Source organism: Psammomys obesus, unplaced genomic scaffold (genome assembly GCF_907164565.1).
Source record: "Psammomys obesus unplaced genomic scaffold, mPsaObe1.curated_primary_1811, whole genome shotgun sequence".
Taxonomy (NCBI): domain Eukaryota; kingdom Metazoa; phylum Chordata; class Mammalia; order Rodentia; family Muridae; genus Psammomys; species Psammomys obesus.
In genome coordinates this window covers 22,681,937-22,693,515 of record NW_026596117.1, presented here as the reverse complement: position 1 = coordinate 22,693,515, position 11,579 = coordinate 22,681,937, and the positions used below count along the sequence as shown (strand labels likewise).

The 11,579-nt window shown below is 50.1% G+C and overlaps 1 long non-coding RNA gene across 1 annotated transcript; it reads right to left on the bottom strand.

Moving 5' to 3' along the window:
- Window positions 1-282: 282 nt before the first annotated feature.
- On the bottom strand, window positions 283-10,046 carry LOC129692908 (uncharacterized). Its single transcript, XR_008722784.1, has 3 exons — window positions 9,636-10,046; window positions 3,776-3,868; window positions 283-306 (listed from the first exon to the last, which is right to left on the bottom strand). It is a non-coding gene; the product is annotated as an uncharacterized LOC129692908 (long non-coding RNA).
- Between the last annotated feature and the right edge of the window lie 1,533 nt (window positions 10,047-11,579).

Below are 11,579 nucleotides of genomic sequence, written 5' to 3'. Positions count from 1 at the left end.
GGCCTAAACTCAGCACTGCAGGGGTGAGTATCAGAAGTTCAAGGTCATCCTCACCCTCAGCCAGTTTGGGGCAGCCTGGCTGCAGAGTATCTTGGAAATGGGAGGGACTCCCCCAGAAGCCACTATAAACAAGCATGGTTCCTTTCTGAACTGGACGTTCCAGGTTGACCCTGACTAGGGCCTCACTTACAGGCGTTCATCCGTGCTCTGAGCAGTGACACTCAGGAGGGAGTGCAGTGTTCCACTAAACACGAAGCCTCTCAAAAGCCTCTCTTTGGGGAGGCCATGTAAGGACCAGCGAGCGGCCTGTGGAGACAGAAAGAACCATTTATTCCCCCTCACTGGCTTGGTGGAAAAGCTAAACGTGGGTGTGCCAAAGCCGAATGTCTCCTGATAATAAAGAGCAAGGCCCAACCCGGAGCCAGGAGAATGTGAGCATGATGTAATGGTCTCCTCCCTGAAATGCTTCCCTTCGCCTCCGCAAGGGTGATGGCATTGGCAAACGTTTACGTTAAGTGCCTCTGCCTGTGCTGGGCCCTGACGGGGCGGATGCCAGGAAGGCCAGCCCTGGCCAGGGTCCACCCCAAAGAGGCTGTGATTCCTGTTCTTGGGTTCCACCCCGGCTCCATCCTCCCAAGGTTCGCTGTGAGGCTCACAGGAGCCCGTGTGGACCAGAGGCCTGGCCTCCCCAGGGACGACTCTGCGGCGGAAGTTTCTCCTCCAGATGGACTAAATCAGCCTGGCCCAGTCAAGGCTTCTTCTCTGATCTTTGCTCAGTCCAGACAGAAAAGCTTAACGTGCAATAAGGGAGACTGAATTTCACCTGCTGCGCCGGGAGGCGACCAGCCGGCCCTGCCCATCCCCAGCCTTCCCAGTTCCTAAACCGAGTGGCGGAAGCCGTCATTCCCTGAACTCTTCAATCCGACTGAAGAAGGCGCTACAAAGTGCCAGGGAACTCCCCTGTGAGCTCAGCGACCGCCGCACTCCCTTTTATGTTCTGACTGCGCATCTATTGAGCACCTGTGCATGTGAGCCCTTTGCTGGCCGTGCCCAGGACGGGGATGAGAGATTTAGGCGTGCAGCTGCTGCAGATTTTAGTGTCTGCCGTTTCAAACAGGCAGAGTGGCGGAGGGCAGGAGCGGGAAGACGCCCTTGGGGTCACTTCCTATTGGCTCCGAACAACGTGGTGCCACACACACGCGGTAGCAAGCAGGGCCGGTGCTGACATCTGGCTCCCCTCACATGCCTTTCCGGTCACCGGAGGGCGAGGCCCGGAAAGCCGGCATCCTCCAGGCTGAGCCGGGTCTCCTGAGAGGCAACAGCTAGCTTCAAGTCCGCTAGTGGGCACCTTCGGGCTTTCAGTGGGCTCGTTTTTAATTCATGAGATTGAAAGCATACGCCGGCTCGCCAACCCTCACAGGCTAGTCTGAGAATTTGGGATGGGGACACTGCAGCCCCAGGAGCCACGCCTTGGCTCCAGCAGGGAAAGCGATGACTCACCCAGCCTCTTGGGTTGGGCAGGAAACAGCTGACTCCCTTGGAGCTCTAGGTGGAGTGGGGGAGGGGAGGAGTGGGGTGGGAGAGGGGTGCAGAGGTGTGGGGGCAGGTGGAAAGTGTCCCGAATTCCCTGGGCATGAGTAGCAGGAGCATCTTGGTGGGAACGAATTGTTACACCTTTCCTCTTTCTTAGGGTTTTCCTAGAGATTTTTGAGAAGGAGTTGAGCACTGGAGTTGAGCTGAAGGAGTCAAAGTAGGAAAGTTGTAACCTGGCATTTTAAAGGCCCGTACATCGGAAGCCAGAGCCTCCTAGGAAGCTAGGAATCGGAGGGGACACAGAAGGAGGCTTTTTTTTTTTGGAAGAACAGTTTGCTCCGGAGCTCAGAACACTGGCAGGAAGCCTCCAAAGCTGCAGTCTCCCAGGAACTGCCAGCCTGAAATGAGCCCGGGTCCTGTGGAGCCCAGACACCCCTGGGAGGGACTTTGGCATTGGCACTGTGACCTTAAATTACTTCTCTTCTTACATCTCAGAAGACTAATTGTAAGACAGTTAATAATAGCAGAAGCCACCAGCTGGATTGTCTGTGAAGATGAATGAATCAAAACCCCCAGAAGCCGCTAGGACAATGAATGGTTCCGATTTCCGTTCTTTTTATGAGAGTTGAGAGGAAGACAAAGGCAGCAGCAGGTGCCCAGACTTAAGCGGGTGTTAGGTTCTGGCTGGAAGAGGCAGCTGTTTTTTTCTGTCGTAAGAAGTCATGGTAATGACCGGCCCCCGCAGAAAGTGGCTCTGTCCGGTCGAGCCCAGGCTGGGTGCCTGCATGTAGGCCTTCCTTCCACGGCTCAGGTGTGTCTCCTTGCTTGGCTAAGCCGGGGCTGCTTAAAGTGAACGCCCCAGTATCACTAACAGACTCCAGCTGCTGGGCCTGGAGAGCTTCCTTTCTGCCTTCCTTACTGTTGAGTCTCAAACCCTGGGGCTGTTGGCTGCGGTTCCTATTTAACATATCAAAGTGAACCTAGGGCCACGTTCTTCCAGCACCCCTCAGCCCCCACCTATGACAGGGTCCTCTAGGCTGGTGTGTCCAGCTCCCTACCTTGAGCTCTCCAGCCTGGGGGCTGAGCTGCTCTAGTCTATGTAATTCAACCACTGGTTACCCGAGTTTTTGTACCCTTGCCCTCTGGCTGCTGCACATGGCTCCCTCTCTCCCCTTCCCTCCCCCATCACCTCAAAAGGCTCAGGGTCCTGTCCACTCTGGAGGCTCCCCAATATCCCTGACTCTGGTTATGTGCTCTGTTTTTATGTAAATAAACTTTCCCCTCCGCCATACCTGGAAGGACTCGTAGCCCTTCTTTTGTATTTCTGTTTTCACTCACTCACAAGCTCCCATGTAGTGACAGCACTGCTGGCCCACAGCCTCGGGGGACCAAGGATGTAGCCAGCACAATCCTAGGCTCTCGATGAATCCCGGCACAGGTATGCACACCTGTAATCCCAGAACTTCGCAGGCAGATATAGGGCAATCATGATTTTGAGTCCAGCCGGGACTGTGGGACTTCATCTCAAAAGAAAAAAAAAGATGAAGGCGAAGAAGGAGGAGGAGAAAAAGACAGACCAGCTCCACTGAGTGATGACGGCACGGTCCTCTCTGTGCCCACCGTGGGATAGTTGAGAGAAGGCCATTTGGAAACTGGTGCTCCAGTTTTCTCTGACTGATGTGCTCATCACCTGCGTGTGGAGTACGCTTCTTGGACAACTCTGGACCTACATTCGGAGGCCAGGGTTCTGAGCCTTGTTGGAGGCCTAGAGCAGACCATGTCCAGGTCACATAGGTCCTGGGATGAAGACAGAGCAAAAAGGTGCTCTGTTCTATGGGCCACCAACATCCCCAGAAAACACAAGAAGCAGGTGCACTCTTTCAGGTCCCTGAGTCAATGGGAAAAAACTTCCCCACCGCTACCCGAGACACCTCTCTCACTCTGGCCCGGAACTGGAGCCTGTTCATTGTCTGCGTGTTGGTAGAGAAAGGACAGAAAATAACCCATGGCCAGGAGTCCTGCAATAGCCTCAGTTTGTAATTTTCACATTTGGTTGTTTTCCTCACATGCTTTCAGTTTGCGCCTTTGAGAGCACATGCTCTCAGCTAGATGAATAGAAATCTGGGTGAATTCAGGCAAGGCCGAAGCTTTTTATTGTGTTGTAGTGAGAAGTGATAGGAACATGAGCAGCAAGATTTTTTTTTTTTTTTTTTTAAAGTCAGACATAGTGATATACACTTACAGTTCCAGAGCTTGGAAGGTAGAGGAAGAAGTGAGTTCGTGGCCTGGCTCAGCTACACAGCCACTTGGAGGCCAACCGAGAGGACAGGAGAACCTGCAGCAGATAAACAAAGGGAAAGGGTTTCTTTAGAACTCATTTCCGTACATTAGTGAGCTCAAATTGAAAGTGGCGATTGTGGAAACAGACAATAGAGAGATGAAGAACGAAATGATGATGGGCCTTAAACGTTTGTTTGTTGGTTGGTATGTTTCCTGGTTTTTTGGAGATACGTGACCTTGGCTGGCCCGAGGCTTGCTATGGAGACCCTGCTGCTCTGCCTCCCACATACTAGGACTAAAGACGTTTAGTACCGTGCCTGGGTTGGTCCCTAACGTCTTCAAGTCAGCGAACTAAATGACTGTAGGAAGGTCTGCACACAGCACGGCTGGGAATGTCAAAACTGACATGAGCAGTGGCTTTCAGTCGCTGGTGCCTAGACTGCTGTGCTTTCCCTGAAACTGATGAACAGGCCTCTGTGTGTGTGTGTTATATTGTAGGTCGTGTATATATATATGTGTGTGTAGGGGGTGATGTGTGTATATGAGTGTGTGTGTGTGTGTGTGTGTGTGTGTGTGTGTGCATGTGCAAGTGTGTGTTGAGAGAGGCTAATGCAAAGTAGCTGAGACAGAACAATTCTTCGCTTGCGTGTGTAAGTATCTCTTCAAAAATATTTTTAAATGTGTTCTTTAATAATTCTATATTATGAATACAATAAAATCTAGTCACATCCGCCTCCTTACCCCCCTCCAACTTCTCCGAGAATTCTCCTACCGCCCCCCTCTTCCACCGGGTTCCCAGGGCCCTGCCTAGTGTCTGGCTGTGCGTCTCTGCGACACACCAGCAGCTTGAGGCAGCTCTCTGATGCCTGGGCCAGGCGCCGATCTATGCGTACAGCAGAACATCATTAGGGAGCATTTCATTGACTTTTTAAATTTTTATTTTTTGCCCCGCCGTGCTGGGTCTACCCTCTGTCTCCGGGCCATCCAGTTCCTAGGCACAGAGGCAACATCTACTGTGTCTTTTTTTAATCCACCTGGTACAATCACCGCTGTCCGTGTGTGCACAGGCTCTGCACGGGAACATGTGGGGTCTGTGGGGGACCACACCCCTAAAGAAAGTGGACTCTCTTCTCCCACCTACCGACTGTGGATAGCACCTCGCGCAGGGGTAGGCCTTGGCACGTCCCTCTCCCGGGCATGCTTGGGCTCTGACTGGCTTGACCTTGTGCAGGCCTCATGCTCACACAGGAAATGTGCACAACCACAGGGACTGTGAATCCATGTGTGCAGCAGTCACGTCACGTCCAAAAAAACAGAATGTTTCTTAATTCGACTTATTCCGTTTTTGTTTGAGTTTCCGGGGCAAGGGCCAAATTATTGCCTTCCTACCAAGTAGGATGCCTACCAAGGTAAGGCATTCCCGCCTCCGCAGGGAGCCCAGAGCTTCCCACAGTGGCCATCCGCCAGCAGGTTTTCCCCGTTACCCAAGACAGTGTGTCAAATATGATCAAAGAGGAAAAGAAGTAGAGATCACAGTTTATCAGTGACTAATGGGATAAAATAATGGTACTGAGTCAGGACAGAGTCCCAGCTCAGCCCGGCTAACCTAGGAGAGGGCACTTGTCTGGGCACTGTGCGCCTCTGCAGCCCTGGGAGAGACCATGGGGCTATGTTGAGAAGACCTGGAGCCAGGACCTGCACGCTCCCCAGCAGTGTGGCTGTCCTGCTTCCGGCTTCCTTCCGCCCTGTCCTTCCTCAACCCGCCAGTCATTCCCCAAGCCAAAGGAGGACCATGTGTTTGTGTCCTCCAAAGATGTGGCAAGGCAGGCAGGGCACTAAGTGCACACTCTCAGGCCTGTGCTCTTCAGGGTCGCTCTGCTTCCCCTCCAGGACACCCTGGCTCTGCCCAGGCCCCAGAAGAATCCAGCTCAGCTTCGGCCCGCTGGGTCCTGTGCTACTCAGGGTCCAGCGGGGCCTTCCAGGAATCCTGCTCCGTGTTGTTATTCTCCTCTCTGTGTGGCACTTTACCTTCACTGCTAAGCACGCTGGGAAGCACATTCCAGATGGGATCCAAGCAGCGCTGTTTCCCCTAGCAAGCCTCACCCAAATTATGTCAACACTGCCGGGCTAGGGGCTGAGAGAGCCTGTGTCTGCATTGTTCAAGTCAGACAAGAAGCCAGCTGTTTCAACATGCACATCTGCCGCTCTAGACAGAGAATGAGTTGAATCAATGACTCAGAGGACAGTAAGAAGACCAGCAGTGTCCACCGCCCTGGTTGCTTCTCGCTTGGGTTGCCCTGAGCCCAGCCCTCGCCTGTCCTGCCGCTTCAAGGCTGCCCGGTCCTACCATGATAAGGAGCTTCCTCCTTTCCTGGGCTTCCAAGAGGAGGAGAAAAATGCCTTTTTTGTCTTCGCAAAACTTCCCCCTTTGAATTTGGTTCTTCTCTGGTGTCTGAAGTACCCGGGGAGGAACGATGCTGAAGATTAGACAATCCGACTTCAGAAACTGCTATCAAAGCCTCTGGTCACTCACTATCTGCAGCTTGTGCCTCACTCCCGACAGGCCCTGCCAGCCTCCATCCCCTTCTCTGCATGTGTTCCTATGCTGCCTGCAGGGTCAGACTCTGCCCACCCCACCCCATCCCCACCCTCATCCCCATCTCCATTCCCCCCATTTTCTCCTCCCCCTACCGGAAAGATTACCAAGGCGCAGGCACCCTCCCTTGTTGGGAGGCAGCAGCGTCACTCTCCCTGGCAAGGCCTCCCCTGGGCATGCTACTGTTCCCTCCGGGGAGCTCCTCCGTCACTGCTGTTGCCTCAGCTGGAGCTGGAGTTTCCCCACCCACAGTCACCGTGCCGGGAGAACCCGCTCTCCCTCACTGCTGGTGCCTCTCGGAGCACTGACATCACGGAGCACAAGGCCCCCTTTGCCTGTGCACACCCTCCCGCTCTGTCTCTGTGACTGACAACTTGGGTTGCGTTTTGGTCTCCTAAACAGCATGTTCAGCCTAAGCCTGGTGGATATTAAATAAGGCGGTGTGGAGCAGGGACCCTTCTCTCAGGATTTTGTCTTTGCTTCTCTGATTGGATCACAGTCCTTGGCTATTTGAGAGAGAGGACACTTTCTTACGATAGCTGATAACATGCAGGCCTCCATTCTCCTCCCCCTAAGTGTGTGGGATCCAGAGTAAAAGCCCACAGACAAACAAACAAACAAACAAACAAAAACACAGGCTTCAGTAGGGAAAGGGTTCACTCAGAAGACACAGGGGCAGACTCCAGTTTTAAGGCCACCCAAGGAAGTCTGCCGTAGTTTTATTCTTTGCTTTTGTTTTGTTTGGAAAAACAGCAGTCTGGTTGCTCTTTAGAACATGAACTTGGAGCCGTTATTAATTGGACTTTGTATTCTCATTCACATCGATAAGCAATTCAGCTTCTCTGCACTTATGACTTATTCATACAGATGGCGTTCTCTGGGGCAAAGCTTGGCTTGCCCAGCATAGTTGGAGAGTGTACTATATTTCTAGAATTATCTTCCTTCTAAGACCTACCTACAAGTACAGCATCTTTCAAGGTCCTTAATATGGCTCATTACCTCAGCCGGAAATAAGATCATGGTGACAGTTGAGGAAAGGGAAAGGACTTTCTATTAAAGGGGTCATTCCAGAGTCTTGATTTAAATTCCCTTATTTCAAAAGTTACAGGGCTTGTTTGTTGGTTTGTTTGGGGTGTAGTACTGGGGTTGATCTGAGTGCTGTAGACATGCAACTCTCATTTTATTTCTAAAGGTACACGGATCTATTAATTTCGTGTGTCGGCCACAGCTCCCTTACGGAGGTCAGAGGAGAGCATGTGGGAGTTACTTCTCTCTGTCCACCGTGGTCCAGGGATCACCCTCGGGTGGTCAGGCTCGGGGTGAGTGCCTTTACCTGTTGAGCCATCTCACCAGGCCTATACATGACAAATTTGCACTCTGCTAGTGAGCCAAGCCCCCAGAAGTTAAATCTCATGGGAACATGGGATTGTGTGTGTATGTATACGTGTGTATGTGTGTATGCATGTGTATGCTATGGCCAGTCTTTCTGTGAACTGGAGTCATATACCTGGGCCGGATCCAATAACACCCTCCTTTGACTTTCCTGAGGAGGCCCTGGGGACACCTTTGTGACAGACATCCTAATGCACCATCACCTCTGTCCTGGCTTGCATGGCCACAGCCCCGTCTCCTAAAGGCTTACCAACTCCAGCAACATGATAGACCCTTAGATGGGCGTCTGGGGACAGTCAACACTTAAATAGCGGGTCCCACACTACCTGGAAGACTCTTTTATCTTTGGGGCAGCAACTCTAACAAGTACTATTTTATTTGATTTTCCTGGCCTGGGCATCGAACTCTCGGCCTTGCGAATGCTAGGCAAGTGCTCTATTTTAAGTTTTATTTACTGTTTGGGTCTCAACTTCCATTGCACTTATCATTATGGCTGACAAGTTGAAAAGGAAAAAGAACCAGGCACAGTGGCTCATAGCTTTAATTCTAGCACTCAGGAGGCAGAGACATGCTGATCTTAGTCTGAGGCCATCCTGGTCTCACGATGGAGAGCCAGCTAGAGCCTACATTAATAGTTGTAAATTTAACTGATTTGAATGTCTCCATCTTGTATTTCATGGGCCTGATGAGGCCATCGGGGCTTGTGACTTTTAGGCTTATATTAATTTTAAACTTATTTTATGTGACTTTAATTATATAATCAATGTATACATATTAAAAAAAAATTACAAGTACAGAGAAGTGAAGTTAGAATTCCCTATCAGCCGACTCTGAATGTGGGACAATGTGGCATAGGTTTTTCATCTAGAAATAGAGAGTTTTGTTTGCTTTCTTTCTTGAGTCAAGGTGTCAGGTAACCTCTGAGCAAGAGATGGAAATTTACCCTCACACAGGTCTTTGTTCCGTGACTGTTGCTTCAGTCACCGTTCAGAGAGGCCTCTTGGCCCTGGATACTCAGCTGACAGATTGCTTCTTTGGTTGCACAAAGCTGACCTTCCCTCCCAAGCCCTTTCCACTGACAGTAGTGAGTACATGTTTGGGGAAGCCCGGCTCTGGACGCTGTAGGAAAGCCCAATGTGCCCCAATACATCTACTTTGTGAAGCAAAGCCAGTCCAGAATGCTGAGTCATAGGTCCAGTGTGCATACAGCTGGGGCTCAGCTGTGCATCCAGGCTGCATACAGCTGTCTCTGAAGGACCAACAGGGTTATCCCTACAGTGGCAGAAGAACATTTTCTTCAGAACTGTGATAAGCCAGAGTGAGAGAGAGTGTGTGTGTGTGTGTGTGTGTGTGTGTGTGTTGTGACAAAACACCATGACCAAAAAGTCCGTTGGGGAGCAAAGGGTTTATTCAGCTCACACTTCCACAGCACTGTTCATCACTGAAGGAAGTCAGGACTGGAACTCAAAGGGGGCAGGATCCTGGAGCAGGAGCTGATGCAGAGGCCATGGAGGCCAGTATTAAGCCACACTTTTCTTATTTGTCTCCAAATTCTTTTCTAATTTGTCTCACATTAACAGCATAACTTTAAAACTCCCACAGTCTTTAGAAAGTCAAACACATTAAAATTTCAGTCTCCTTGAATAAATAAATATCCAACCTCTCCAAAAATCCAAACTCTCTTTTAGAAGTTCGGGGTTTTTTTCCGCTATAGGCTCCCTCCAATATCAAAATTAAAATAAATACCTTCTTCAAGAGGGAAGAACCAGGGCACAGTCATAATGTGAACCCAGCGAAATAAAACTCCAGCAGTGTAAATAACTCAGGGTCTCACCTGGGATTTCCTCACGCTCTCTGGGCTCCTCTGGGGAGCTTGAGTCATGTCTCCGGCTCTGCTCTCTGCAGCACACAGCTTGCCTTCCACGCTCCTGCTGCCTCCACGCCACTGCTGCTGCTCTTGGAGGTCAGCCCACGGTGCTGGCATCTCCAAAAGGCTGAGGCCTTCCACTACCACTGCATTTCAGGTTCACTGGTGGCCTCTCACAGGCTCTCTTCCTGGTGCCTAATTAAAGGTTTAAAAATGGTAAAAATAGCCCTATGTAGAACCAAGAGCGTTCTGAATGATCAAGAAAAATACAGTAGAAGAAATTAAGGGCCGTTAAAACGGCTCAGTGGGTGAAGACACTTGCTGCCAAGCCTGATGATGTAGGTTTGATCCCCAGGGCTCATGAGGTAGAAGCAGAGACTTGACTTCTGAACACTGTCCTCTGACCTCTACATGCGTGCCTTGGCATGCGCACACCCACCACACCCCACCCTACAAATCAATGATTGAACAAATACAATAAACATTTTAAAGAATTAAAAAAATATGCATTCAGTGAAAGAAAAATTTAAAGAAACAAAGTTTTCAGACATTTCCTAAATACTCATTTACATTTTAAAATTATCTATTTAACAAATAGTATAAGAACTAAATATACTGAAAAAAAATATATAAAAGGGATCTGCTTCTAGTTATTTTTGCCTAAGTGTATTATAAAATGAGCCTGGGACCGACCTCATCAGAGGTCAAGCTTTTGCAAAGATATACAAACTGAACTAGTGCTGGCAGGGCCATATGTGGAGAAGTCGGAAACACTCGTAGCTGTGAGTCAGTGCCTCTGGCATGCTGGGGAAGACAGAATGGCAACAGTCAACCCGGGCACCCAAAGGCATGCGCTTGGAGAGCTGGTCCAGGCCTATTTTAGCAAGTGCACATGTCTCCAAAACGAAAGATATTCTCCAAATGCTCAAATGGCATCTGGACCTCACAGGGTTATGGCTCTTATTCACAAGTATTTAAAAAGTATTCAAACATTAATAGACTCCCAGGATCTTCAAAATGATAGAATAGATGTCAAATGTTTTAAAAGCTTGTGCTTTGACCTACAGTCATTGCAGGCTTTAGCATTAAGCGACACAGGTACCTATCCCAACAGAACGTACCTTAGCACTGAAACTCGGAAAGGGGCACAGGAGCTTTTTGTTTTTTATGTTTTGTGCATTTATTTTTCTTGTTCTGTGATGAGGACAGCACGCAAGACTCACTGTCAGGCTACTAAACTCATGGCTGTCCTTGGCGTGGAAAAGGATTATGAGCTAGAACGGCGAGTGAGCAGAGGCCCATCTGGGACACTGACAAGCTTCCCGAGGAAGGCCACACGGCCTTCTAACATTTGTAGAACAGCTCTGAAGAAAGCCTGTTTGAGTCTCAGTATCTGCAGCCTTTACCGATGCTGGCTCTCCGAGGGGTCTCTACATAACCACCAATGATCCCGCTGGATATCACCGTGCTTGACATTTGTGCAAACACTGTGGTAAGCATGATCCATCACTTCCACTGTATAGGGCAAAACTGTCAGCTGCTGGCATAGGAGTATTTCAGAGAGCACAGTGCCAGGTGTCGTCTGAGGGCCACTCAGGGTGTCACGGAGACAAGGAGTGAACATACAAATCTTTAAAAGCAAGCAAACAAGCACCCAAATCCTCTTTGCCATCAATGTTCTAGAATAGACACAAGGATCCAGCACTGGAGAGCCCGTTACTCCTGAGAGTGAGCATCCCCGGTATGCCCCTCTACCTACATAGTCTGCAGGAGCCAAGACAAAACTGAAAACGCCAGACACCTGGTTTAAACACGGCACATTCAAGACAGCGCCAGAGTTAGCTCACAGGTGAACACCTTCCCGGCACTGGGCCCTGCCCGCCTACTCAGTAGACAGAACCCTAGTGCTGG